The sequence below is a fragment of the Schistocerca cancellata genome, chromosome 5 (assembly GCF_023864275.1).
Source record: "Schistocerca cancellata isolate TAMUIC-IGC-003103 chromosome 5, iqSchCanc2.1, whole genome shotgun sequence".
In the NCBI taxonomy this organism is placed as follows: domain Eukaryota; kingdom Metazoa; phylum Arthropoda; class Insecta; order Orthoptera; family Acrididae; genus Schistocerca; species Schistocerca cancellata.
Window position 1 is genome coordinate 670,455,331 of NC_064630.1, and position 27,946 is coordinate 670,483,276.

The 27,946-nt window shown below is 42.4% G+C and overlaps 1 protein-coding gene across 1 annotated transcript in view; it reads left to right on the forward strand.

The window, feature by feature from the left end:
* The window catches only part of LOC126187957 (ADAM 17-like protease), a 138,496-nt gene that overhangs the window by 65,027 nt on the left and 45,523 nt on the right, over positions 1 to 27,946 (forward strand). The window lies entirely within an intron of this gene.

The following is a 27,946-nucleotide window of genomic DNA, read 5'->3' on the forward strand; positions in this document are numbered from 1 at the left end:
TCCACCTTTTTGCTTTCTCTTCTTTCCTTAGGACTGGGTTTCCAACTGAGCTCTTGATATTCATACAAGTGGTTCTCTTCTCTCCAAAGGTCTCTTTAATTTTCCTTTAGACAGTATATATCTTACCCCTAGTGAGATAAACCTCTACATCCTTACATTTGTCCTCTAGCCATCCCTGCTTAGTCATTTTGTACTTCCTGTCGACCTCATTTTTGAGATGTTTGTATTCCTTTTTGCCTGCTTCATTTACTGCATTTTTATATTTTCTCCTTTCATCAATTCAATTATGTTAAAAAGGTTTTAACTTTGCCATTTCCAACTAGGGTGCAGGGGAACAGTAGCACAGCCTTAGAGAACATTTTTATTCATTCTTCCATTACGATATGGGCATACTGTTAGTAAAAGGGTGGATGGCGTTCAGACCATGATGCACAAATTTTAACACTAAAATGCTGTTGTGCTCAATCAAATGTCACATATAATTACAAACTGTGTAGGAAAGTTAACCCAACGGCAATAGAGCTTCTTAAACCTCGTCAAGGAACAAGAGTGGCATGGTGTTTATTGTGCCAATAATATAGATGACAAATGTAATGCTTTCCTTAACACATTTCTCATGCTCTTTGAGAGTTGCTTTCCATTAGAACATTTTAAATGGGGTACTAGCAGTAAAAGGCAGCGTGGATGGCTGACTAGTGGGATAAGGATATCATTTAGAACATACACTCCTGGAAATTGAAATAAGAACACCGTGAATTCATTGTCCCAGGAAGGGGAAACTTTATTGACACATTCCTGGGGTCAGATACATCACATGATCACACTGACAGAACCACAGGCACATAGACACAGGCAACAGAGCATGCACATTGTCGGCACTAGTACAGTGTATATCCACCTTTCGCAGCAATGCAGGCTGCTATTCTCCCATGGAGACGATCGTAGAGATGCTGGATGTAGTCCTGTGGAACGGCTTGCCATGCCATTTCCACCTGGCGCCTCAGTTGGACCAGCGTTCGTGCTGGACGTGCAGACCGCGTGAGACGACGCTTCATCCAGTCCCAAACATGCTCAATGGGGGACAGATCCGGAGATCTTGCTGGCCAGGGTAGTTGACTTAAACCTTCTAGAGCACATTGGGTGGCACGGGATACATGCGGACGTGCATTGTCCTGTTGGAACAGCAAGTTCCCTTGCCGGTCCAGGAATGGTAGAACGATGGGTTTGATGACGGTTTGGATGTACCGTGCACTATTCAGTGTCCCCTCGACGATCACCAGTGGTGTACGGCCAGTGTAGGAGATCGCTCCCCACACCGTGATGCCGGGTGTTGGCCCTGTGTGCCTCGGTCGTATGCAGTCCTGATTATGGCGCTCACCTGCACGGCGCCAAACACGCATATGACCATCATTGGCACCAAGGCAGAAGCGACTCTCATCGCTGAAGACGACACGTCTCCATTTGTCCCTCCATTCACGCCTGTCGCGACACCACTGGAGGCGGGCTGCACGATGTTGGGGCGTGAGCGGAAGACGGCCTAACGGTGTGCGGGACCGTAGCCCAGCTTCATGGAGACGGTTGCGAATGGTCCTCGCCGATACCCCAGGAGCAACAGTGTCCCTAATTTGCTGGGAAGTGGCGGTGCGGTCCCCTACGGCACTGCGTAGGATCCTACGGTCTTGGCGTGCATCCGTGCGTCGCTGCGGTCCGGTCCCAGGTCGACGGGCACGTGCACCTTCCGCCGACCACTGGCGACAACATCGATGTACTGTGGAGACCTCACGCCCCACGTGTTGAGCAATTCGGCGGTACGTCCACCCGGCCTCCCGCATGCCCACTATACGCCCTCGCTCAAAGTCCGTCAACTGCACATACAGTTCACGTCCACGCTGTCGTGGCATGCTACCAGTGTTAAAGACTGCGATGGAGCTCCGTATGCCACGGCAAACTGGCTGACACTGACGGCGGCGGTGCACAAATGCTGCGCAGCTAGCGCCATTCGACGGCCAACACCGCGGTTCCTGGTGTGTCCGCTGTGCCGTGCGTGTGATCATTGCTTGTACAGCCCTCTCGCAGTGTCCGGAGCAAGTATGGTGGGTCTGACACACTGGTGTCAATGTGTTCTTTTTCCATTTCCAGGAGTGTAGTTGGAATTATATAAAAATGTAAGAAGTAGTTACAATCAAGCTCCAGTAGTCCCTTACAAACAGTACTGTAAGGTGCTTAAAAATGTTATTAGGAAGGCAAAGAGTTTGTGGTATGCAAATAGAATAGCTAATGCACAGGATAAAATTAAAACTATGTGGGCAGTTGTGAAGAAAGTGTCTGGTCAGCAGCACAAGGTCGATGATATAAAGTCAGTTCATAGTAAAAATATTTCTGTTACTGATAAATCAGATATATGTACAGTGTTTAACAACCATTTTCTGAGCATAGCTGGTGAATTAAATCAAAATTTAGTTTCTAAAGGGAATCATATAACTCTCTAGGCAAACGTCTTTCCGAGATTGATGTGTGAAATACTCCTCTGTGATACAGACAAGTGGGATATTGAGTCAATAATTAAGTCACTGAAGACTAAGGACTCTCATGGATATGATGGAGTGCCTATCAGAATGTTAAAGTACTGTGCTGCACATGTTAGCTCTGTATTTAGCCATATTTGTAAGTTTTCCTTTAGGAATGGTCACTTTCCTAAATGATTAAAATACTCAGTAGTAAAGCCGCTTCACAAAAAGGGAGAAATGGATAATGTAGACAATTTTAGACCTATTTCTATGCCACCAGTGTTTGCTGAAGTTATTGAAAAGACTGCATGTAAGGATAATTGATCATTTTATGTCACACAATTTGCTATCAAATGCACAGTTCTGCGTTAGTAGCTGTTTAACAACTGAAAGTGCTATATTCTCTTTTCTCTGTGAGGTACTGGATGGGCTAAACAAAAGGTTTTGAATGTTAGGCATATTTTTTGATTTAACTAAGGTGTTTGTGTTGATAACAATATATTGCTTCAGAAGTTGGACCATTATGGAATACAGGGAGTAGCTGACAATTGGTTCACCTCTTACTTTAGCAACATACAGCAAAAGGTCATTATTCACAGTGTTGAGAATGGCTGTGATGTGGGGTCTGAGTGGGGTGCAGTCAAATGGGGGGTGCCCTAGGGATCAATGTTGGGGCCACTCCAGTTCCTTATTTATATAAATGGTATGCCCTCTAGTTTTATGGGTAACTCTAAAATATTTCTGTTTGCTGATGACACTAGCTTGGTAGTGAAGGATGTTGTGTGCAACATTGGTTCGGTTTCAAATAGTGCAGTTCATGACGTAAGTTCATGGCTTGTAGAAAATAAACTAATGCTGAAACACAGTAAGACTCAGTTTTTACAGTTTCTAACACACAATTGAACAAAATCTGACGTTTTAATTTCACAGAATGGGCATATGATTAGTGAAATTGAACAGTTCAATTTTCTAGGTGTTCAGATACATAGTAAACTGTCATGGAAAGCCCACGTTCAGGATCTTGTTCAAAGACTTGTTGCTGCCATTTTTACTATTCAAACAATATCTGAAGTAAGTGATCGTTCAACATGAAAATTAGTCTACTTTGCTTATTTTCATTCACTTATGTCGAATGGTATTGTATTTTTGGGTAACTCTTCCCATTCTAAACCGATATTTTTGGCTCAGAAACGCGTGGTTCGGGCAGTAAGTGGTGTAAGTTCGCAAACCTCTTGTCGATCCCTGTTCACTAGCCTGGGTATTTTGACATTGCCCTCTCAATATATATGTATTCTTTACTATCATTTCTTGTTAACAATATCAGCTTATTCCCAGGAATCAGCAGTTTTTACTCAGTTAATTGTCAGCAGAAATCAAACCTGCATTTGGATCGGACTTCCTTAAGTCTTGTGCAGAAAGGTGTGCAGTATATTGCTGCACCCATTTTCCCTTAAGCTGTCACAAGAATTCAAAAATCTTAGCAGTAATCCACGTGCTTTCAAATCGAAACTGAAGAGTTTCCTCATGGGTCACTCCTTCTATTCTGTCAAGGAATTCCTAAAAAAATAAAGCTTATTCTTGTTATATTGTTGATTACATTTACTTAAACTTACGGCTTGACATTTTTTGGGTTCATAAACATTTTATTTTTATCTGTTATTGCTTTTACATTGTAATTTCATGTACTGACATGTTCCATGACCTTGGAGATTTGCTCCTCAATTTAGTTCTATGGAACTTGACGTGTAAATAAATAAAATAAATAAATAAATAAATTATGTTAGATTGTGTGTAGAAGCGCATAAATGCTTTGTTTAAAGTATTAAGGAAAAAGAGCAAATAAGTTATGAAGGTGATGCGGTATCTATACAGAAAGGTTGCCGCTAAAGCCATAATGTTTAAATTTAACACGTGTAACTTTATGGTCCAGACAATCAAAGGCCACAACAAGTTTTCGGAATATACAGGCAACATAATTTTTGTCGTTTGGTTCTACCAATACTTCGTATATAAATAAAGTTAGATAAAGATAATAATCTATATTCACAAAACTTTCTGAAAAGATGAGAAGGAACTAGGCCATAATTAGAGTTATCTGCTCATTCCTTTTTTTATAATATTGTGTTAACTATAGCATGTATGAAATACGCCCTGAGTCAGTGACATTACAAAAATAACTCGAGAGTGGTCCTATCAAGTCTGCACTGTATTATAATATTTTGCTAGAGGCATCAGCATCTTGTTGTTGTTGTTGTTGTTGTTGTTGTTGTTGTGGTCTTCAGTCCAGAGACTTGTTTGATGCAGCAACACTCTATGCTACTTTATCCTGTGCATGCCTCTTCATCTCCAAATAACTATTGCAACCTAAATCCTTCTGAATCTGCTTAGTGTATTCATATCTTGGTCTGCCTGTCAGTTTTTACCCTCCACGCTTCCCTCCAGTACTAAATTGATGATCCCTTGATTGTCCACGTCTCACTTCCATATGTGGCTATATTTCATACAAATACTTTCAGAAAAGACTTCCTGATCCTTAAATGTATACTTGATATTAACAAATTTCTCTTCTTCAGAAACACTTTTCTTGCCATAGCCAGTCTACATTTTATGTTCTCTCTACTTCGACCATTATCAATTATTTTGCTCCCCAAATAGCAAAACTCATTTACTGCTTTAAGTGTCTTACATTGTAATCTAATACCTTCAGCATCACTTGATTTAATTACCTACATTCCATTATCCTCATTTTGCTTTTGTTTATGTTCATCTTATGTCCTCCTTTCAAGACAAGGTCCCTTCCGTTCACGTACTCTTCCAGGCTCTTTGCTGTCTCTGACAGAATTACAGGGTCATCAGCAAACTTCAAACTTTTTATTTCTTCTCTATAGATTTTAATTCCTACTCCATATTTTTCTTTCATTTCCTTTACTTCTTGCTCAATATACAGATTTAATAATATCTGGGATAGGCTACAACCCTGTCTCACTCCCTTCTCAACCACTGCTTGCTTTCTGTGCCCCTTGATGCTTATGACTGCCATCTGGTTTTCATACAAATTGTAAATAGCCTTTTGCTCCCTGTATTTACCCCTGCCGCACTCAGAATTTGAAAGAGAGTATTCCGTCAACATTGTCAAAAGCTTTTTCTAAGTCCACAAATGCTAGAAATGTAGGTTCGCCTTTCCTTAACTTTTTTTTTGTCTACTGACTGGTTTGATGCGGCCCGCCACAAATTCCTTTCCTGTGCTAACCTCTTCATCTCAGAGTAGCACTTGCAACCTACGTCCTCAGTTATTTGCTTGACGTATTCCAATCCCCCCCCCCCCCCCCCCCCCGATGAACCATGGACCTTGCCGTTGATGGGGAGGCTTGCGTGCCTCAGCGATACAACGGAGTGGTATCTGTTGAGAAGCCAGATAAACGTATGGTTCCCGAAGAGGGGCAGCAGCCTTTTCAGTAGTTGCAAGGGCAACAGTCTGGATGATTGACTGATCTGGCCTTGTAACAATAACCAAAACGGCCTTGCTGTGCTCGTACTGCGAACGGCTGAAAGCAAGGGGAAACTACGGCCGTAATTTTTCCCGAGGGCATGCAGATTAAAGAAAGACAAACCTACGTTTCTAGCATTTGTAGACTTAGAGAAAGCGTTTGACAATGTTGACTGGAATACTCTCTTTCAAATTCTAAAGGTGGCAGGGGTACAGGGAGTGGAAGGCTATTTACAATTTGTACAGAAACCAGATGGCAGTTATAAGAGTCGAGGGGCATGAAAGGGAAGCAGTGGTTGGGAAGGGAGTGAGACAGGGTTGTAGCCTCTCCCCAATGTTATTCAATCTGTATATTGAGCAAGCAGTAAAGGAAACAAAAGAAAAATTCGGAGTAGGTATTAAAATCCAGGGAGAAGAAATAAAAACTTTGAGGTTTGCCGATGACATTTTAATTCTGTCAGAGACAGCAAAGGACTTGGAAGAGCAGTTGAATGGAATGGATGGTGTCTTGAAGGGAGGATATAAGATTAACATCAACAAAAGCAAAACGAGGATAATGGAATGTAGTCAAATTAAGTCGTGTGATGTTGAGGGTATTAGATTAGGAAATGAGACACTTAAAGTAGTAAAGGAGTTTTGCTATTTGGGGAGCAAAATAACTGATGATGGTCGAAGTAGAGAGGATATAAAATGTAGACTGGCAATGGCAAGGAAAGTGTTTCTGAAGAAGAGAAATTTGTTAACATAGAGTATAGATTTAAGTGTCAGGAAGTCATTTCTGAAGGTATTTGTATGGAGTGTAGCCATGTATGGAAGTGAAACATGGACGGTAAATAGTTTGGACAAGAAGAGAATAGAAGCTTTCGAAATGTGGTGCTACAGAAGAATGCTGAAGATTAGATGGGTAGATCACATAACTAATGAGGAAGTATTGAATAGGATTGGGGAGAAGAGAGGTTTGTGGCACAACTTGACCAGAAGAAGGGATCGCTTGGTAGGACATGTTCTGAGGCATCAAGGGATCACCAATTTAGTATTGGAGGGCAGTGTGGAAGGTAAAAATCGTAGGGGGAGACCAAGAGATGAATACACTAAGGAGATTCAGAAGGATGTAGGTTGCAGTAGGTACTGGGAGATGAAGAAGCTTGCACAGGATAGAGTAGCATGGAGAGCTGCATCTGCACTCTACAGCTCCCTCTAGTACCATGGAAGCCATTCCCTCATGTCTTAGCAGATGTCCTATCATCCTGTCCCTTCTCCTTATCAGTGTTTTCCACATATTCCTTTCCTCTCCGATTCTGCGTAGAACCTCCTCATTCCTTACCTGACCAGTCCACCTAATTTTCAACATTCGTCTATAGCACCACATCTCAAATGCTTTGATTCTCTTCTGTTCCGGTTTCCCCACAGTCCATGTTTCACTACCATGCAATGCTGTACTCCAGACGTACATCCTCAGAAATTTCTTCCTCAAATTAAGGCCGGTATTTGATATTAGTAGACTTCTCTTGGCCAGAAATGCCTTTTTTGCCATAGCGAGTCTGCTTTTGATGTCCTCCTTGCTCCGTCCATCATTGGTTATTTTACTGCCTAGGTAACAGAATTCCTTAACTTGATGGACTCTGTGACCATCAATCCTTATGTTAAGTTTCTCGCTGTTCTCATTTCTACTACTTCTCATTACCTTCGTCTTTCTCTGATTTACTCTCAAACCATACTGTGTACTCATTAGACTGTTCATTCCATTCAGCAGATCATTTAATGCTTCTTCACTTTCACTCAGGATAGCAATGTCATCAGCGAATCATATCATTGATATCCTTTCACCTTGTATTTTAATTCCACTCCTGAACCTTTCTTTTATTTCCATCATTGCTTCCTTGATGTACAGATTGAAGAATAGGGGCAAAAGGCTACAGCCTTGTCTTACACCCTTCTTAATACGAGCACTTCGTTCTTGATCGTCCACTCTTATTATTCCCTCTTGGTTGTTGTACATATTGTATATGACCCATCTCTCCCTGTAGCTTACCCCTACTTTTTTCAGAATCTCGAACAGCTTGCACCATTTTATATTGTCGAACGCTTTTTCCAGGTCGACAAATCCTATGAAAGTGTCTTGATTTTTCTTTAGCCTTGCTTCCATTATTAGCCGTAACGTCAGAATTGCCTCTCTCGTCCATTTACTTTTCCTAAAGCCAAACTAATCGTCACCTAGTGCATTCTCAATTTTCTTTTCCATTCTTCTGTATATTATTCTTGTAAGCAGCTTCGATGCATGAGCTGTTAAGCTGATTGTGCAATAATTCTCGCACTTGTCAGCTCTTGCCGTCTTCAGAATTGTGTGGATGATGCTTTTCCAAAAGTCAGATGTTATATCGCCAGACTCATATATTCTACACACTAACGTGAATAGTTGTTTTGTTGCCACTTCCCCCAATGATTTTAGATATTCTGATGGAATGTTATCTATCCCTTCTGCCTTATTTGACCGTAAGTCCTCCAAAGCTCTTTTAAATTCCGATTCTAATACTGGATCCTCTATCTCTTCTAAATCGACTCCTGTTTCTTCTTCTATCACATCAGACAAATCTTCACCCTCATAGAGGGTCTCTCCTCTGCATTTAACAGTGGAATTCCCGTTGCACTCTTAATGTTACCACCGTTGCTTTTAATGTCACCAAAGGTTGTTTTGACTTTCCCCGTATGCTGAGTCTGTCCTTCCGACAATCATATCTTTTTTGATGTCTTCACATTTTCCTGCAGCCATTTCGTCTTAGCTTCCCTGCACTTCCTATTTATTTCATTCCTCAGCGACTTGTATTTCTGTATTCCTGATTTTCCCGGAACATGTTTGTACTTCCTCCTTTCATCAATCAACTGAAGTATTTCTTCTGTTACCCATGGTTTCTTCGCAGCTACCTTCTTTGTACCTATGTTTTCCTTCCCAACTTCTGTGATGGCCCTTTTTAGAGATGTCCATTCCTCTTCCACTGTACTGCCTACTGCGCTATTCCTTATTGCTGTATCTATAGTGTTAGAGAACTTCAAATGTATCTCGTCATTCCTTAGTACTTCCGTATCCCACTTCCTTGCATATTGATTCTTCCTGACTAATGTCTTGAACTTCAGCCTACTCTTCATCACTACTATATTGTGATCTGAGTCTATATCTGCTCCTGGGTACGCCTTACAATCCAGTATCTGATTTCGGAATCTCTGTCTGACCATGATGTAATCTAATTGAAATCTTCCCGTATCTCCCGGCCTTTTCCAAGTATACCTCCTCCGCTTGTGATTCTTGAGCAGGGTATTCGCTATTACTAGCTGAAACTTGTTACAGAACTCAATTAGTCTTTCTCCTCTTTCATTCCTTGTCCCAAGCCCATATTCTCTTGTAACCTTTTCTTCTACTCCTTCCCCTACAACTGCATTCCAGTCGCCCATGACTATTAAATTTTTGTCCCCCTTTACATACTGCATTACCCTTTCAATATCCTCATACACTTTCTCTATCTGTTCATCTTTAGCTTGCGACGTCGGCATGTATACCTGAATTATCGTTGTCGGTGTTGGTCTGCTGTCGATTCTGATTAGAACAACCCGGTCACTGAACTGTTCACAGTGACACACCCTCTGCCCTACCTTCCTATTCATAATGAATCCTACACCTGTTATACCATTTTCTGCTGCTGTTGATATTGCCCGATACTCATCCGACCAGAAATCCTTGTCTTCCTTCCACTTCACTGACCCCTACTATATCTAGATTGAGCCTTTGCATTTCCCTTTTCAGGTTTTCTGGTTTCCCTACCACGTTCAAGCTTCTGACATTCCACGCCCCGACTCGTAGAACGTTATCCTTTTGTAGATTATTCAATCTTTTTTTCATGGTAACCTCCCCCTTGGCAGTCCCCTCCCGGAGATCCGAATGGGGGACTATTCCGGAATCTTTTGCCAATGGAGAGACCGTCATGACACTTCTTCAATTACAGGCCACATGTCCTGTGGATACACGTTATGTGTCTTTAATGCAGTGGTTTCCATTGCCTTCTGCATTCTCAGATCGTTGATCATTGCTGATTCTTCCGCCTTTAGGGACAATTTCCCACCCCTAGGACAAGAGAGTTCCCTGAACCTCTATCCGCTCCTCTGCCCTCTTTCACAAGGCCGTTGGCAGAATGAGGCTGACTTCTTATGCCAGAAGTCTTTGGCCGCCAATGCTCATTGATTATTTATCAAAATTTAGGCAGTTGCAGGGATCGAACCCGGGACCGAAGATGTTTTAATTGTGAATCAAAGACGCTACCCCTAGACCCCTATCTTTTAATATAAGTTGTTGGGTCAGTATTGCATTGTGTGTCCCAACATTGCTACAGAATCCAAATTGATCTTCCTCGAAATCAGTTTCTACCAGTTTTTCCATTTGCCTGTAGAGGATTCGTGTTAGTATTTTGCTGCTGTGACTTACTAAACTGATAGTTTGGTAATTTTCATGCCTGTAAACACATGCTTTCTTGGGATTGGAATTATTATATTCTTCTTGATGTCTGAGGGTATTTTATCTGTCTCATAGGTCTTGGCCACAAGATGAAAGAGTTTTGTCCTGGCTGGTTCTCCCAAGACCATTGGTAATTCTTATGAAATGTTGTCCATTCCCAGAGCTTTTTTTCGACATAAGTCTATAAGTACTCTGTCAAATTCTTCACCCAGTATCATATATCCCATTTCATCTTCATCTATGTCATCTTCCATTCCCATAATATTGCCCTCAAGTACATCACCCTTGTATAGATTCTCTAGATACGCCTCCCACCTTCAGGTTTTCCATCTGAGCTCTTGACATTCATTCAGGTGGTTCTCTCTTCTCCAAAGGTCTCTCTGCTTTTCCTGTAGGCAGTATCTATCTTGCCCCTAATGACAATGCTTTTATACCGTTACATTTGTCCTCTAGCCATCCCTGCTTAGTCATTTTGCACTTCCTGTCGCTCTCATTTTTGAGACTTTTGTATTCCTTTTATCATGTTTCATTTACTGCATTTTTATATTTTCTTGTTTCATCTATTAAATTCAATATCTCTTCTGTTACCTAAGGCTTTCTACTAGCCCTTGTCTTTTTACTTACTTGATTCTCTGCTACATTCACTATTTCAGCTCTCAAAGCTACTCATTCTTCTACTAACGTATTTCTTTCTCCTGTTCTCAACCATTCACCAATACTCTCTCTGAAACAATCTACAACCCCTGGTCCTTCCAGTTTATCCAGGTCCTATCTCCTTAAATTCATACCTTTTTGCAGTTTCTTCAGTTTTAATCTACAGTTCATAACCGATAAATTGTGGTCAGAGTCTACATCAGTCCCTGGAAATGTCTGACACTTTAAAACGTGGTTCCTAAATCTCTGTTTTACCATTATATAATCTGTCTGAAACCTTCTAGTATCTCCAGGCATCTTCCATGTACACAGCCTTCTTTCATGATTCTTAAACCAAGTGTTAGCTTTGCTCTATGCAAAATTCTACCAAGTGGCTTCCCCTTTCATTTCTTAACCCCAGTCCATATTCACCCACTACTTTTCCTTCTCTTCCTTTTACTTATAGTCGCATTCCAGTCCCCCGTGACTATGAAATTTTCATCTCCCATAACTATCTGAATAATTTCTTTTATTGCATTATCCATGTCTTTAATCTCTTCATCATCTGTGGAACTAGTTGACATATAAACTTGTACTAAGGTGGTAGGCATGGGATTTGTGTCTATCTTGCCTACAATAATGTGTTCACTATGCTGTTTGTAGTAGCTTATTCGCAATTCTATTTTTTCATTCATTAATTCATTATTAAACCCACTCCTGTATTACCATTATTTGATTTCGTATTTATAACCCTGTATTCACCTGACCAGAATTCTTGTTCCTCCTGCCACCAAACTTCACTAATTTCCACTGTATCTAACATTAACCTAACCATTTCCCTTTTAAAATTTTGTAAGCTTCTTGCCTGATTAAGGGGTCCGACATTCCATGCTTTGATCCGTAGAACATCAATTTTGTTTCTCATCATTTTTGTTTCTCCTGATAACGATGTCCTCCGGAGTAGCTCCTGCCCAGAGATCCGAATGGGGGACTATTTTACCTCCAGAATATTTTACCCAAGAGGATGCCACCATCATTTAACCATACAGTGAAGATGCATGCCCTTGGGAAAAATTATGGCTGTTTTTCCCCTTGCTTTCAGCTGTTTGCAACACCAGCATGGCAAGGCCACTTGTTCACAGTACAAGCACAGCAAGGCCAGCTGTTCGCAGTACCAGCACAGCAAGGCTGTTTTGGTTTATGTTACAAGGCCATGAGTCAATGATCCAGACTGTTGGCCCTGCAACTACTGAAAAGGCTGCTGCCCCTTTTCAGAAACCATAAGTTTGTCTGGCCTCTCAATAGATACCCCTCCGTTGTGGTTGCTCCTGCAGTATGGCTATGCTTATCGCTGAGGCACGCAAGCCTCTCCTCTAATGGCAAGGTCCATGGTTCATGGTTCATCTTAGCCACAATAATTGAATCTTTAAGGGGCTTAATGTTTTCTTTGTAAGATCACTACAGGCTTTACTTTGGAAAGTAGTGTGAAAAGTATCATTGGAAAAAAAAAAAAAAAAATCCAAGGCATCTGTAATAGGTACAGTGGTTGCTCTCACTTTGAAGAAATAATCACTGAATTTGGTAGCCAATAATTTCAGTGTAGACTACCACCACTTCTGTCATTTTGGAACTTGATTTTTTTTGCTTCATCTGTTATTAGTCTTGTTTAATAATGCTCTAGACTGTTATTACTTTATTCTTATAGTGATTTATTTTTTGTTCTTAGTGCCTTCTTTTCATTTTTCTGGTAACAGACAGAAGACCTTTACTGGCAGTTGAAATTATAACACTTGACTACATTATATTAGTTTCCATTCAATTCTACCTTCATCTGTCTTTTAAGGTATACAGGACTTACAATGCTGCTGCAGAGGCACGTGTTTTCTCCGAACATCTACACTTATAGTCTTGAGAATCATTGTGAAGTTTGTGACAGGGGATACTGTTTATCATGCTGGGGTTTCATACCATTCAATTCCCTGATGAAATATGGGAAGAAAAAGTGTTTGTATACTGTGTGAGTTATTATACGCCTAACTTTTCTTTTCATGATCTGTTCAGAATAAATGTGTATGAGGTTGAAGAAACTTCATAATTTCTGCCCCAAAAGATAATTCTTGAAGATTTCTAGTCCAGTTTTTCTGAGATGTACTGTATCTTGCTCCTGTTGTCTACCAGCTGATATTTTTCTACTGCACTCTCTTGCCACTCGAATAAGCAATGACTCTTTTCACTGCCCTTCTGTGTATATCCTTGTGTCCCTTGCTAATGATCTGATATGGTTTCCATACACTTTGATAGTATTTAAGTGTGGCTTTCAAGTGTTCTGTATGCAGTCAAACTGCCCAGTGTTCTGCCAGTAAATTGCAGCCTTCCACTTTCTTTGCCTACAACTGAGCCTATGTGGTCATCCCACTTCATATCTGTCTGCATTGTTACTCCCATATAACTGTATAACATAACAGAGTCTGGTTGTTAATCATTAATCCTGTAGTCACACAATGCTACGCTATTACATTTGAACGTTGCATTTCTCTGAGCTAAGACCTAGTAGCAGTCTTTAGTAATAGACTGATATTTTATTGAGATCTAGCTGAATATTGCTCTAATTTTTCACCACATAGAATTTTCTCATTGATAAGAGTCATCTACAAGAAGCACAAGATTGTTGTTGAAGATTTCACCAGAGAGGGTAGTTTGAAGTCTTCTCAGATGTCAGGTGTCTCGCCAGGTTGAATAATTATTTTTGTTCAAATTTCCAACAATAAACCTTATTGCTAACGTCAAGCGACTGCTGAGGAACACTCTGTGACCTTGCTCTCAGTTGGTGAGTGCTGTGAGGAATGGCAGAGAGGGGGGGGGGGGGGGGGTTGTTGAAGGCGCCATCACTCAGTCCACATCCAACTTCACTCTCTGCTGTCTCTATGGCAAGATCAGGGTCCATAACCTTGCTGGAACAGAATCCCCTGTCTTTATAAGCTTCTTTCACTGTCCCTGGTATTACCAGTTTTTTACGCAATGCCCCACAGAGGCTGATTTACAGGGTTGGTGGTGCTAGTGATAGTGGTGGTGTTTGTGCTTCTTGCGACTTTCTCAGGTGTGTGTAATATCTTCCAAGTGTACACTTTGCCGCATTGGCATCCCCTGTTGATTATCACTTTTATGTCAATATAACTAAAGGTAGATGGATCTGAAAACAAGTTGATGAATAAAGCATTATCAAGATCTCTTTTTTATTGTAATTAAATGGTTTCACAGACATCAGTTGGTGTGTATTGTCAAAACTTAGATATTTTGACAACATGCAACAACTGATGCCAGTGATAGGTACTGTTCTGTCCATATTTTACCACCCAGGTGACTCACAGCTCTTTTGAGAGTTTGTGTGTGCTGTACACAGAGCCCCTCACTATTACGACTCTTTCTTCCTTCTCAGGGTGTATTCCCTTCCCTGTGCCTCCTTCCCTGTCCTCGCTCCTTCTTCTCTGCCTCATTCTTCCTCTCTCTCTCTCCTTGCTTATGGCAGCCTGGCTCTCCTCCTGGTTTCTGCCATCTTTTACAGTTTTGTTCCCCTAGTTTCTTTCTTCACCTTTCCTTTCCAGCATCTTTGGTCCCCCTTTTGGTTTTGATCTCTTCTCTATTTTGCCTCCATAGTGTGAGCTGACTGGGAAATAACACCTTAAGTAGCATCTTCAGCATGTATCCCTACTGCCTCCTCCATATTTTCCTTGAGGCCATTGTTCATTAATGCTATATAGCCAGCTTGTTAGCCAGTCCATGTGGTGGGGTCATTGTGTACCTTTCTGGTTGAGCCCCCTGACTACACAGCAATCACACTTCTAATACCTGAGCTGCTACCTCCCTTTGTATGCCTAGGAGTGGTTGCTTGTCATTCTGTTCTGGAGGTTCAGGACTCTCGGCAACAGCCTCCATGGGGAGAGCCTCTGATTGGAGTGTGTGGTATCAGGGCAAACATTGTGTATGAAATGCATTAAGCTCCAAGGCCATTCTTCTATGCCCATCATTTTAGTTGGGACTGGATCTTTGAATGCTGCATCATATGATGACCCTACCTTCCCTTCCTGGCTACCTCCTAGGAGGAGGGCCAAGCTTGCCAGCTTCAGAAAAACTCTTTTTCCTACTACCCAGTCTGTGCCAGGACTGAAGAGGTCACTTTCACTGCCACCAAGTCATTATTTCTCATAGAAACTGTCAAAGACATGTTTGATAAAGTGAACTCTCAGAGAAAGATGTGGTAGGGTTCGCTGTTGATCAAAAATTTTTGTGCCGCCAGTCTGTGGCCCCATGTGCCTGTGACCATCTTGATGACATTCCAGTGCCCATTACTCCTCACCAGTCTTTGAATCTTTGAATATGGTTCAGGGAGCCATTTTCCAATCAGACCTCATCCTTCAAACTAGTGAGGAACTCCGGGCCAGTCTGGAACAGCTGGACATTCATTTTGTTCGGCATGTTCAGAAAGGCCATAAGAAAAATTGTATTACTAGTGGCACCTTCAATTGGGAATTTGAGGAGACTACCATCCTGCAGAAGATCAAGGTTATATTTATAAGTGTGATGGCCTACCACTCATGGGGTGTTTTTGGTGTTTGCATTTTGGACACAAGTCTTCCCACTATATAGAGGACTGTCTATGCGGTGAATATGGTAACTCACTCTGTAGGGAAGACCCAGTGTTTCACCACCCATGTGCGTTAATTTTTGTGATCATCACTCTCCACACTGCCTGATTTATAAGAAGGAGAAGAAGATACAGGAGTATAAGGCCCTTGATTATGTATCCTACACAGAATTTCATCAGTAATATAACTGTGTTCATCCTGTGTCTATGATATCTAACTTTGCCTCTGTTTTGCACTTCCCCTTCCTCCCTCCTCCTTATCCCAGTCTCGCTCTCCCTCTCCGTCTCCACCGCTCCACTGCAGTTTTCATGTGCTCCCCTGTGGGTGTTGCTCCCCCTGCCTGGCCCTCCTTCGGTGTCTGCTAGTGACGGGCCGCACACCATTCCTCCCCCCGTGTGTGTGTGTGTGTGTGTGTGTGTTCTCTCTGGGCCCTGCACTCATTGACCTATGAAGGAGGAGAAGAAGAAGAAACTTGAGTCCCAGGACAAGGTCCCTCCAGTACCCCCAGAGGTCAGTTCCCCACGCAGCCTCCTGTTTATGGATGTCACTCCATCCTTGTTGGTGACAGATGGTGACTGGTGGCATGACTGGCTTCAGACCACTTGCATCCAATTTGAATCCCCATACGTGCTTATTCAATGGAGTTATAGCATATACTATTGTCATCTTCTGGAGTTGCAATTCCTTATTTCCTTTCACTCCGCAGCTTGTTTCATTCTACAGGAGTCTCATTTCATTGATGCTCATTCACTGACTGTTTGTGGGTTCCATGCTTTCTGTCAGAACTGGATAGGCCCTTTGAGAGCTTTCAGTGATGTTTTCATGTTGATTCATATGAACATTGTTAGTAGTGGATCCCCCTTTGCATCACATTGGAAGCGGCTGCCATCTGGGTCCACTTGGACTCTGCAGTCACAGTTTGCAATCCCCATCTCCCTCCTGTTAGGCCACTTACACCCATTGCCCTAACTGTCCTCTTTCAGCAACTCCCTCCTTTCTCCTGCTCCTTGGGAATTTTAATTGTGATGACCCCTTGTGGAACAGTGCTTTTTCATTATCAGAGGTATCCTCATAGATTAGTTTCTTGTGGGCCATGACCTGTGCCTCCTTAATGATGGTTCCCCTACACATTTTAGTGCCACCTATGACACTTTCTCTGTCATAGATTTTTCTCACTGATTGGCTTCTATCTACCTCCCAGGTTATGTTTACCACCTCTTTGTCAGGTTGTAATGATGAAGCTGCCTGAGACATGTCCAATACAATTATTTACATCATTGGCATTGCCGTCCCCCACTCAACAGGCCTCTTTCCACCAACCGCCAGTCCCTTTGTGGAGCATGGCCATTGCCGTTGCCATCCATGATCACCATCAAGCCTTGCAGTGCCTTAAGCAGAACCAGTCCTCCATTGGTCTTACTAACTTTAAATGCATTCGCACTAAAGCTGAAAGAATAAGTGGGTGTGTTGGGAACGCTTTGCCTCTTCACTAGGTCCATCTCTCTCTCTTTGTTATGGGTATGGACCACACTCTGTCCCTCCAAGATTGTCAATGGCTATCTTCCATCGTGGGTGTTGCACACCCAGGAGCCTTTGTGTGGATCCAATGGTTCTCGTGAAACACTTTGATCCCTTTTGCACTGGCATCAGCATCAGCATCTTCCTCCTCCAGAAACAGTGGGCTGAAGCTTTCCACTTATGCTTTACCCCTTCTACATCTACTTCTAAATCTACATTGGTACTCCGCAAGCCTGCATACGGTGCATGGAGGAGGGTACCATGTACCATTACTAGTCACTTCCTCTCCCATTCCACTCACAAATACAGCGAGGAAAAAATGACTGTCTATATGCCTTTGTATGAGCCTTAATTTCTCATATCTTATCTTTGTGGTCCTTATGCGCAGTGTATTCTGGCGGCAGTAGAATCATTTGGCATTCAGCTTCAAATGCTGGTACTCTAAATTTTCTCAATAGTGTTTCTCGATAAGAACATTGCCTTCCCTCCAGGGATTCCCATTTGAATTCTTGAAGCATCTCTGTAACACTTACGTGTTGTTCAAACCTACTGGTAACAAATCTAGCATATCTGTGAATTGCTTTGATGTCTTCCTTCAGTCCGACCTGGTACATATCCCAAACACTTGAGCAGTATTCAAGAATAGGTCACACCAATGTCATGTATGTGGTCTCCTTTAGAAGTGAGTCACTACTTCCTAAAATTCTCCCAATAAACTGAAGTCTACCTACCACAGTTCTCACATGATCGTTCCACTTGATGTCACTTTGCAGCATTACACCCAATATTTAAAGTACCTGACTGTGCCAAAAAGGACACTAACACTACTGTACCAAATGTTAAAGGATCGTTTTTCATACTCATCCACATTAACTTACATTTTTCCACATTTAGAACTAGCTGCCATTCATCACAGAAACTAGAAATTTTATCTGAGTTGTCTTGTATCTTCCTACAGTCACTCAACTTAGATACCTTACCGTACACCACAGCATCATCAGCAAACAACCGCAGATTGCTGCCCACTCTGTCTGCCAAATCATTCATGTATATAGAGAACAGCAGTGGTCCTATCATACTACCCCGGGGCACTCATGACAATACCCTTTTCTCTGATGAACTCTCGCCATTGAGGACAACTTACTGAGTTCTATTACTTAAGAAGTCTTTGAGCTACTCACGTAGCTGTGGACTTATACCATATGCTGATGCCTTCCCTTAATAGCCTGTAATGCTTTTTGGAAATTTAGAAATATGGAATCTGCCTGTTGCTGATCATCCATAGTTTGCTGTACATCGGGTGAGAAAAGGGCATGCTTAGTTTTGCACAAATGATACATTCTAAAACCATGCTGATTAGTGGACATGAGATTCTTAGTCTGAAGAAAGATTAATATATTCAAACTGAGAATATGTCCAATTATTCTGCAGCAAATTGAAGATAGTGATATTCATATTTGACTTTGCAGGTCCTTTTTTTTTACCCTTCTTATATACTGGAGGAGTCACTTACTCTTTTTTCCAGTTACTTGGGACTTTTTGCTGGGTGAGAGATTCACGATAAAGGCAAGCGAGGTAAAGGGCCAATGCTCTAGTGTTCACCTTGTAAAAGCAAACTGGAGCATTATGTGGACCTGTTGATTTATTTGTTTTCAAATTTTTCAGCTGTTTCTCTACACTAGGGATGCTTATTGCCAGCAGCCTTGCTGCAGGCAACACTGTTTTGCATCAGATCACCAAAGTTAAGTGCTGTCGGGCTGGACAAGCACTAGGTTGGGGGATCACCCAGTCTGACGAGCACTGCTGGCAAGCAGGGTGCACTCAGCCCTTGTGAGGGAAACTGAGGAGCTACTTGATTGAGAAGTAGCAGCTGCAGTCTCATTAACTTATATACGGCCGGGAGAGTGATGTGCTGACCAAATGCCCTTCAATATCCGCATCCAGTGATGCCTGTGGACTGAGGGTGACACGGAGGCTGGTTGGTAGCATTGGGCCTTTATGGTCTGTTTGGACAGAGTTCACTTTTAGGTATGCTTATTACTATGTCATCCATACGGGAGTCTGTCCTTAGGTGAATGACACGATTCTCCTGTGTGAATGATTTCTTCAAAGTGAAATTTAAAACTGTGGCTTCTGCTTTGCTGTCTTCAACTGCCACACAAGGGACTGAATGGAAGCCTTAGACCCACTTAGTGATTTAACAAAGGACCCTTGTCAGGTGGAATCCTACTATGAAGCTTTTACTGAATGGAAATGTCTTTTGGCCCTGGCCCTGGCCCCTGGCCCCAATTCCATCCATAGCCAATTGCTTCAACATCTCAGCCCTCCACAATGACAATATCTCCTCTGGGTGTTTAACCATGTTTGGCTCCAAGTTGTTTTCCCCTGTCAGTGGAGGGACAGTCTTGTGATTCCTGTCCTTAAGTCCACTAAGTAGCCATTGTCCTTCAGTAGTTACTGGCCGATCTGTCTGACCAGAGTCCCCTATTGGTTATTTGAATGGGTGGTGATTTGTTGTCTCTGTTGGGTCCTTGAATCTCAGGATCTTTAGTCTCCTTACCAGTGCAACTTTTGGAAGGGACAGCCTCTGATTCATCATCTGCTTCAGTCAGAAACCACAGTTCAGCAGGCTTTTTCTCATCAACACCATCTTGTTGCAGTTTCCTGTTATATTCATAAGTCCTACAACATGGCTTGTGGCGATCACATCTTACTTACTCACCACGAGTGGGGTCTTCGGGTCCCTCTCTCAATTTTTATTCACCAGTTCCTGTCCCATCGGTCATTCAAAGTTCGTGTTGGCACCATTCTCAGCTGTCCAGGGAACCAGGAGAACAGCATTCCACAGGAATCTGCATGAAGTGTACTTCTTTCCCTCATCACTACTAATGGATTCATGGCCTTTGTTGGATTGTTGTTCACACCTGCTATGTATGTGGACGATTTCTGTATCTGGGCTAGTTCCCACTTGGTGGCCTCCGTGGAGCGACAGCTCCGGGCTCTCATCTGGTGCACTTCTGTGTGAGCTGTATCACATGGTTTTTAATTCTCCCCTCTTAAATCGCAGCAGGTGATGTAGTTCTGTCTCCGTACTGTGATCCATCCTGTTCTGGAACTTTGCCTAGATGCCTAATGCCTAATTGTGGTCCCCAAGCTCCATTTGTTGTGTCTTCTTTTTGACAACAAGCTTACTTGGTTGCCCCATATCTGCCAGCTGAAGAGTGGCAATTTCCATAAACTCAGTGCCTTTTGATTCCTTGCTCAAACTTCTTCGGAAGCAGATCTTCTGGCTCTTTTCCACCTTTATCGGGCCTTACTCTTGTCCTGTCTGGACTATTTTTGTTAAGTTTATGGTTCAGCTGCCCTTCCATACCACTCATCTTGACCTCCACCATTGTTGTATCCATTTGACCAATGGTGCCTTTCACACAAGTCCTGTCGATTGTTTTCTGATTGATGCTGGGATCCCCCCCCCCCTCCCCCCTTAAGGTTCAGTGGTCCCAACTCCTGATTTTCTATGCTGTTGCTATCTGCTCTTTCCCTGGTCCTCTTCCTATCCTATTGTTTGCATGTTTTGGGATGTCACCCAACCATCGTCTGTCCTTAGGTGCATTTACTGGTTGAGCATCACCTCAATTCTCTCTGCTGTAATTTCCATATTTGCTCTTTGTCCTATTCCCAACATTCTGTCCCAAACACCCCTCTAGCTCTGGGTTGGGGTAGATCTCTTCCGGGATTCAAAAGCCCCCATCGCTCCAGTGCTTCGTTGTTTGTTCCAGCTGCTCTTTCAGTTTCAGGATGCTGTTATTTTTTACATGGAACACTGTCATTTGCTTGCCACCTAAAGGGTGTTTACCACAGAACTTAAGGCCATTTCTTGGACTCTCTTCTTTATTAAATGGTCCTCCCTCATTAGAGTTTTGTCTATGAAAGGGCTTCAGGCCATTATCCAGTGTTTTTTCCAGCACCCTTTAGTGTCTCACATCCATGATCTTTTCACCAATCTTGACTGTGCTGTTTGTCCAATTGATTTCCTTTGGTTTTCTGGCCACTTAGGTATACTGGGTAATGAGTTTGCTGGTCACGTGACTCGGGTTGGGAGGTCAGCCCTTGCCCCCGTTATCTGTGACCCCTCTGGGGGCAGATTTTTGGTATCAATGTCAAATACCTTTTCATTGAGTTGTTGGCTGACTCTTGTAGGGGGGTGGGGGGTCACTGCCTGCCCAGTAAACTTCATGCAATTACAGGGACTCCCTCCATGTGGTGTTCTTCCCTCTGATGCTCTTGGTGGGAATCAATCATCCGCTGCCATCTTCATATCAGCCATAACAGGTTGACTCCATAACGAGCTGCCACCCCTTTGTAGTTGCATGACACCCCCTCACAGTGCTCCACACATTGTTGGTCTACCCTCACCATTTGGTCCTTTGCACTCAATACGTCCTCTCACTCTCCTTGTCCAGGGCATTAGCAGAGGACCCTCACATGGTTATGTCTGACCTCGGTTTCTTCACAAAAGTGGTTATCCTTTTATATTACCGAGCGAGGTGGCGCAGTGGACTGGACTCACATTCGGGACGACGACGATTCAACCACACATCCGGCCATCCTGATGTGGGTTTTTCGTGATTTCCCTAAATCTCTCCAGGCAAATGCCGGGATGGTTCCTTTGAAAGGGCACAGCCAACTTCCTTCCCGATCCTGCCCTAATCCAATGAGATCGATGACCTCGCTGTCTGGTCTCCTCCCCCAAACAACCCAACCCAACCTTGTATAATCGAAATTGGTTTGGGAGGAGGCTGTCGACCTCACCTCCACACTGGCCGATCCCCCCCCCCCCCCCCCCCCCCCACACACACATACACACAGACTCACATATATATATATATATATATATATATATTTAAAAAGAAAGATGATGAGACTTACCCAACAAAAGCGCTGGCAGGTCGATAGACACACAAATAAACACAAACATACACACAAAACTCTAGCTTTCGCAACCAACGGTTGCCTCGTCAGGAAAGAGGGAAGGAGAAGGAAAGACAAAAGGATTGGGTTTTAAGGGAGAGGGTAAGGAGTCATTCCAATCCCGGGAGCGGAAAGACTTACCTTAGGGGGAAAAAAGGACAGGTTTACACTCGCACACACACACATATCCATCCACACATACACAGATGGCAGACATTTGTAAAGGCAAAGAGTTTGGGCAGAGATGTCAGTCAAGGCGGAAGTAAAGAGGCAAAGATGTTGTTGAAAGACAGGTGAGGTATGAGTGGCGGCAACTTGAAATCCGCCAGGCCTCAACCTCCGTTAATTTCAAGTTGCTGCCACTCATACCTCACCTGTCTTTCAACAACATCTTTGCCTCTTTACTTCCGCCTCAACTGACATCTCTGGCCAAACTCTTTGCCTTTACAAATGTCTGCTTGTGTCTGTGTATGTGCGGATGGATATATGTGTGTGTGTGCGAGTGTATACCTATCCTTTTTTCCCCCTAAGGTAAGTCTTTCCGCTCCCGGGATTGGAATGACTCCTTACCCTCTCCCTTAAAACCCACATCCTTTCGTCTTTCCCTCTCCTTCCCTCTTTCCTGATGAAGCAACCGTTTGTTGCGATATATATATATATATATATATATATATATATATATATATATATATATATATATATATATATATATATATTTAAAAAGAAAGATGATGAGACTTACCCAACAAAAGCGCTGGCAGGTCGATAGACACACAAATAAACACAAGCATACACACAAAACTCTAGCTTTCGCAACCAACGGTTGCCTCGTCAGGAAAGAGGGAAGGAGAAGGAAAGACAAAAGGATTGGGTTTTAAGGGAGAGGGTAAGGAGTCATTCCAATCCCGGGAGCGGAAAGACTTACCTTAGGGGGAAAAAAGGACAGGTTTACACTCGCACACACACACATATCCATCCACACATACACAGACACAAGCAGACATTTGTAAAGGCCTTTACAAATGTCTGCTTGTGTCTGTGTATGTGTGGATGGATATGTGTGTGTGTGCGAGTGTAAACCTGTCCTTTTTTCCCCCTAAGGTAAGTCTTTCCGCTCCCGGGATTGGAATGACTCCTTACCCTCTCCCTTAAAACCCAATCCTTTTGTCTTTCCTTCTCCTTCCCTCTTTCCTGACGAGGCAACCGTTGGTTGCGAAAGCTAGAGTTTTGTGTGTATGCTTGTGTTTATTTGTGTGTCTATCGACCTGCCAGCGCTTTTGTTGGGTAAGTCTCATCATCTTTCTTTTTAAATATATTTTTCCCACGTGGAATGTTTCCCTCTATTATATATATATATATATATATATATATATATATATAATAGAGGGAAACATTCCACGTGGGAAAAATATATTTAAAAAGAAAGATGATGAGACTTACCCAACAAAAGCGCTGGCAGGTCGATAGACACACAAATAAACACAAACATACACACAAAACTCTAGCTTTCGCAACCAACGGTTGCCTCGTCAGGAAAGGGATATGTGTGTGTGTGCGAGTGTAAACCTGTCCTTTTTTCCCCCTAAGGTAAGTCTTTCCACTCCCGGGATTGGAATGACTCCTTACCCTCTCCCTTAAAACCCAATACTTTTGTCTTTCCTTCTCCTTCCCTCTTTCCTGACGAGGCAACCGTTGGTTGCGAAAGCTAGAGTTTTGTGTGTATGTTTGTGTTTATTTGTGTGTCTATCGACCTGCCAGCGCTTTTGTTGGGTAAGTCTCATCATCTTTCTTTTTAAATATATTTTTCCCACGTGGAATGTTTCCCTCTATTATATATATATATATCGCAACAAACGGTTGCTTCATCAGGAAAGAGGGAAGGAGAGGGAAAGACGAAAGGATGTGGGTTTTAAGGGAGAGGGTAAGGAGTCATTCCAATCTCGGGAGCGGAAAGACTTACCTTAGGGGGAAAAAAGGATAGGTATACACTCGCACACACACACATATATCCATCCGCACATACACAGACACAAGCAGACATTTGTAAAGGCAAAGAGTTTGGCCAGAGATGTCAGTTGAGGCGGAAGTAAAGAGGCAAAGATGTTGTTGAAAGACAGGTGAGGTATGAGTGGCAGCAACTTGCAATTAACGGAGGTTGAGGCCTGGCGGATTTCAAGTTGCCGCCACTCATACCTCACCTGTCTTTCAACAAAATCTTTGCCTCTTTACTTCCGCCTTGACTGACATCTCTGCCCAAACTCTTTGCCTTTACAAATGTCTGCTTGTGTCTGTGTATGTGCGGATGGATATATATGTGTGTGTGTGTGTGTGTGTGTGTGTGTGTGTGTGTGTGTGTGTGTGTGTGTGTGTGTGTGAGTATATACCTGTCCTTTTTTCCCCCTAAGGTAAGTCTTTCCGCTCCCGGGATTGGAATGACTCCTTACCCTCTCCCTTAAAATGCACATCCTTTCGTCTTTCTCTCTCCTTCCCTCTTTCCTGACGAAGCAACCGCTGGTTGCGAAAGCTAGAATTGAATTTTGTGTGTATGTTTGTGTGTCTATCAACGTGCCAGCGCTTTCGTTTGGTAAGTCACATCATCTTCGTTTTTAGATATATTTTCCCACGTGGAATGTTTCCCTCTATTATATATATATATAAAAACAAAGATGATGTGACTTACCAAATGAAAGTGCTGGCAGGTCGACAGACACACAAACGAACACAAACATACACACAAAATTCAAGCTTTCGCAACAAACTGTTGCCTCATCAGGAAAGAGGGAAGGAGAGGGAAAGACGAAAGGATGTGGGTTTTAGGGAGAGGGTAAGGAGTCATTCCAGTCCCGGGAGCGGAAAGACTTACCTTAGGGGGAAAAAAGGACGGGTATACACTCGCACACACACACATATCCATCCACACATATACAGACTGCTTGTGTCTGCATATGTGTGGATGGATATGTGTGTGTGTGTGTGTGTGCGAGTGTATGCCCGTCCTTTTTTCCCCCTAAGGTAAGTCTTTCCGCTCCCGGGACTGGAATGACTCCTTACCCTCTCCCTAAAACCCACATCCTTTCGTCGTTCGCTCTCCTTCCCTCTTTCCTGATGAGGCAACAGTTTGTTGCGAAAGCTTGAATTTTGTGTGTATGTTTGTGTTCGTTTGTGTGTCTGTCGACCTGCCAGCACTTTCATTTGGTAAGTCACATCATCTTTGTTTTTAGGTATATTTTTCCTACGTGGAATGTTTCCTTCTATTTTTTTATATATATATATATATATATATATATATATATATATATATATATATATATATATATATATATATTTAAAAAGAAAGATGATGAGACTTACCCAACAAAAGCGCTGGCAGGTCGATAGACACACAAATAAACACAAACATACACACAAAACTCTAGCTTTCGCAACCAACGGTTGCCTCGTCAGGAAAGAGGGAAGGAGAAGGAAAGACAAAAGGATATGGGTTTTAAGGGAGAGGGTAAGGAGTCATTCCAATCCCGGGAGCGGAAAGACTTACCCTAGGGGGAAAAAGGACAGGTATACACTCGCACACACACACATATCCATCCATACATACAAGACACAAGCAGACATTTGTAAAGGCCTGTGTCTGTGTATATGAGGATGGATATGTGTGTGTGTGCGAGTGTATACCTGTCCTTTTTTCCCCCTAAGGTAAGTCTTTCCGCTCCCGGGATTGGAATGACTCCTTACCCTCTCCCTTAAAACCCAAATCCTTTTGTCTTTCCCTCTCCTTCCCTCTTTCCTGACGAGGCAACCATTGGTTGCGAAAGCTAGATTTTGTGTGTATGTTTGTGTTTGTTTGTGTGTCTATCGACCTGCCAGCGCTTTTGTTTGGTAAGTCTCATCATCTTTCTTTTTAAATATATTTTTCCCACGTGGAACGTTTCCCTCTATTATATATATATATATATATATATATATATATATATATATAAAGATGATGAGGTGGCAAAGTTATTCCCTAAGTCCCTAAGTTGCTTTATATGAATGCCGAGATGGTCTAATGAAAAGGCACAGCTAATTTCCTACCCCAGTTTGAGCTTATGCTCCATTTATAGTGTTGACCGGATGCTAAACCGTGTTGTTCATTCCTGTTTTTACCCTTTTCTTCTGATGAGATAGTGCCAACTTTCAGTGAAAACTAGTTGTATTGGTTGTTGCTCTATAACCTTCAGTTCTTGTCAGAAATCATAATGTGTGAAGCAGTCCCAAGCTTTACTTCAATAGCTATACTTCTCCTCCAGCTTGATTCCTCACCCATGGTTAAGTGGGAGGTCATTTCAAGGTATAGTAGGCAGTGAAAGACTTTCCAGCAGCCAAATCGAAATGCGTCCCTCTTGGCGAGTTTCAGAAGCAGCCTCCCATCATGCAAGATCCAGGCACTTCAAAGACGGTGGGGTTACTAGTAGATTGATGCTCCAATGTTAGGCACGTAATGGACCCTCTTGAGATATGGCTGTCAAGGAGAGAAGAAGTCAAGTAGGCACTGTGTGTGTAGCATCATTGACACTACCAATTGCAGGCCTTTGATACACAGCCAAGTGGAGGGTCTGATTCAGAGGTTCAGACAGCTTTCCAACCATTTAGGCTGCAGATCCCTTGACTAGCACCATAGGGTAGTGGGATATTGGATTCTGCTTAGTTGGTCAGGGGTCGATTAAACATAGAAGGTGGCTACACAGACAGCGGGGGATGTGTGGAGTGGACTGAGCTGTTTTTAGGTTATAGAGGGTCATGGGAAAATGCGAAAAGTGCTTTAGTCTCAAACAGTGCAAGTCAAACACAGGAAGAGTGTAGACATAGCAACAATCGCTATTTTAATTGTAAATTGCTACAGCTATATTGGGAAAGAACAAGAGCTCCTAGTGCTAGTAGAAAGCATTGAAGCTCAAATTGTTACAGGAAATAAAAGCTGGCAACACTGGAGATAAGTTCAGCTGAAATTTTTATAAAGCACCTAGTGGTGTTCAGAGAAGATAGATTAAATACAGTTGGTGGTGGAGGTTTGTTGATGTTAGAAGTAGTTCATCTTGTTGTGAATTGAAGAAGGTATGTCATTTGAGTTACTATGGATAGAGGTTACACTTGACAACTTTGATAAATTAATGATTGATTCCTTTTGCTGACACCTGACTGAAATGGTACAAGTGCTGAAAGGTTCCAAGAAAACTTGAGTCTCATTTCAAACAGGTACCCAATTCATAAAATTATAGTTGGTGATGACTTCAATGTGTTGGTGAAAATACATGTTTAAAATTAAACTTAGGCATAAAATGTCATCTGAAATTGTACTAAATGCTTTCTCTGAAAATGATGTTGAACAATTATTTCTGGAGCCCACTTGAAGTGTAAATGGTTGCAAAAATGTACTTAATCTCTTAGCAACAAATAATCGTGAACAAATGAGGAACACCATGATGGATACAGGGATTATTGACCACAGGATCTTTGTAGAGAGAATAAATACTGTAATACCCAAATCCACCAAAAATACATGCAAACTGTTTAAAGCGATGCAGATAAAAATTTGCCTGACACCTTCCTAAGTGCCAGTGTTCACTCCTTCCAAACTAACTATGTAAGCGCAGACCAGATGTGGCTTAAAGTCAAAGAAGAAATATCAGCAGCAATTGAGAGATTTATA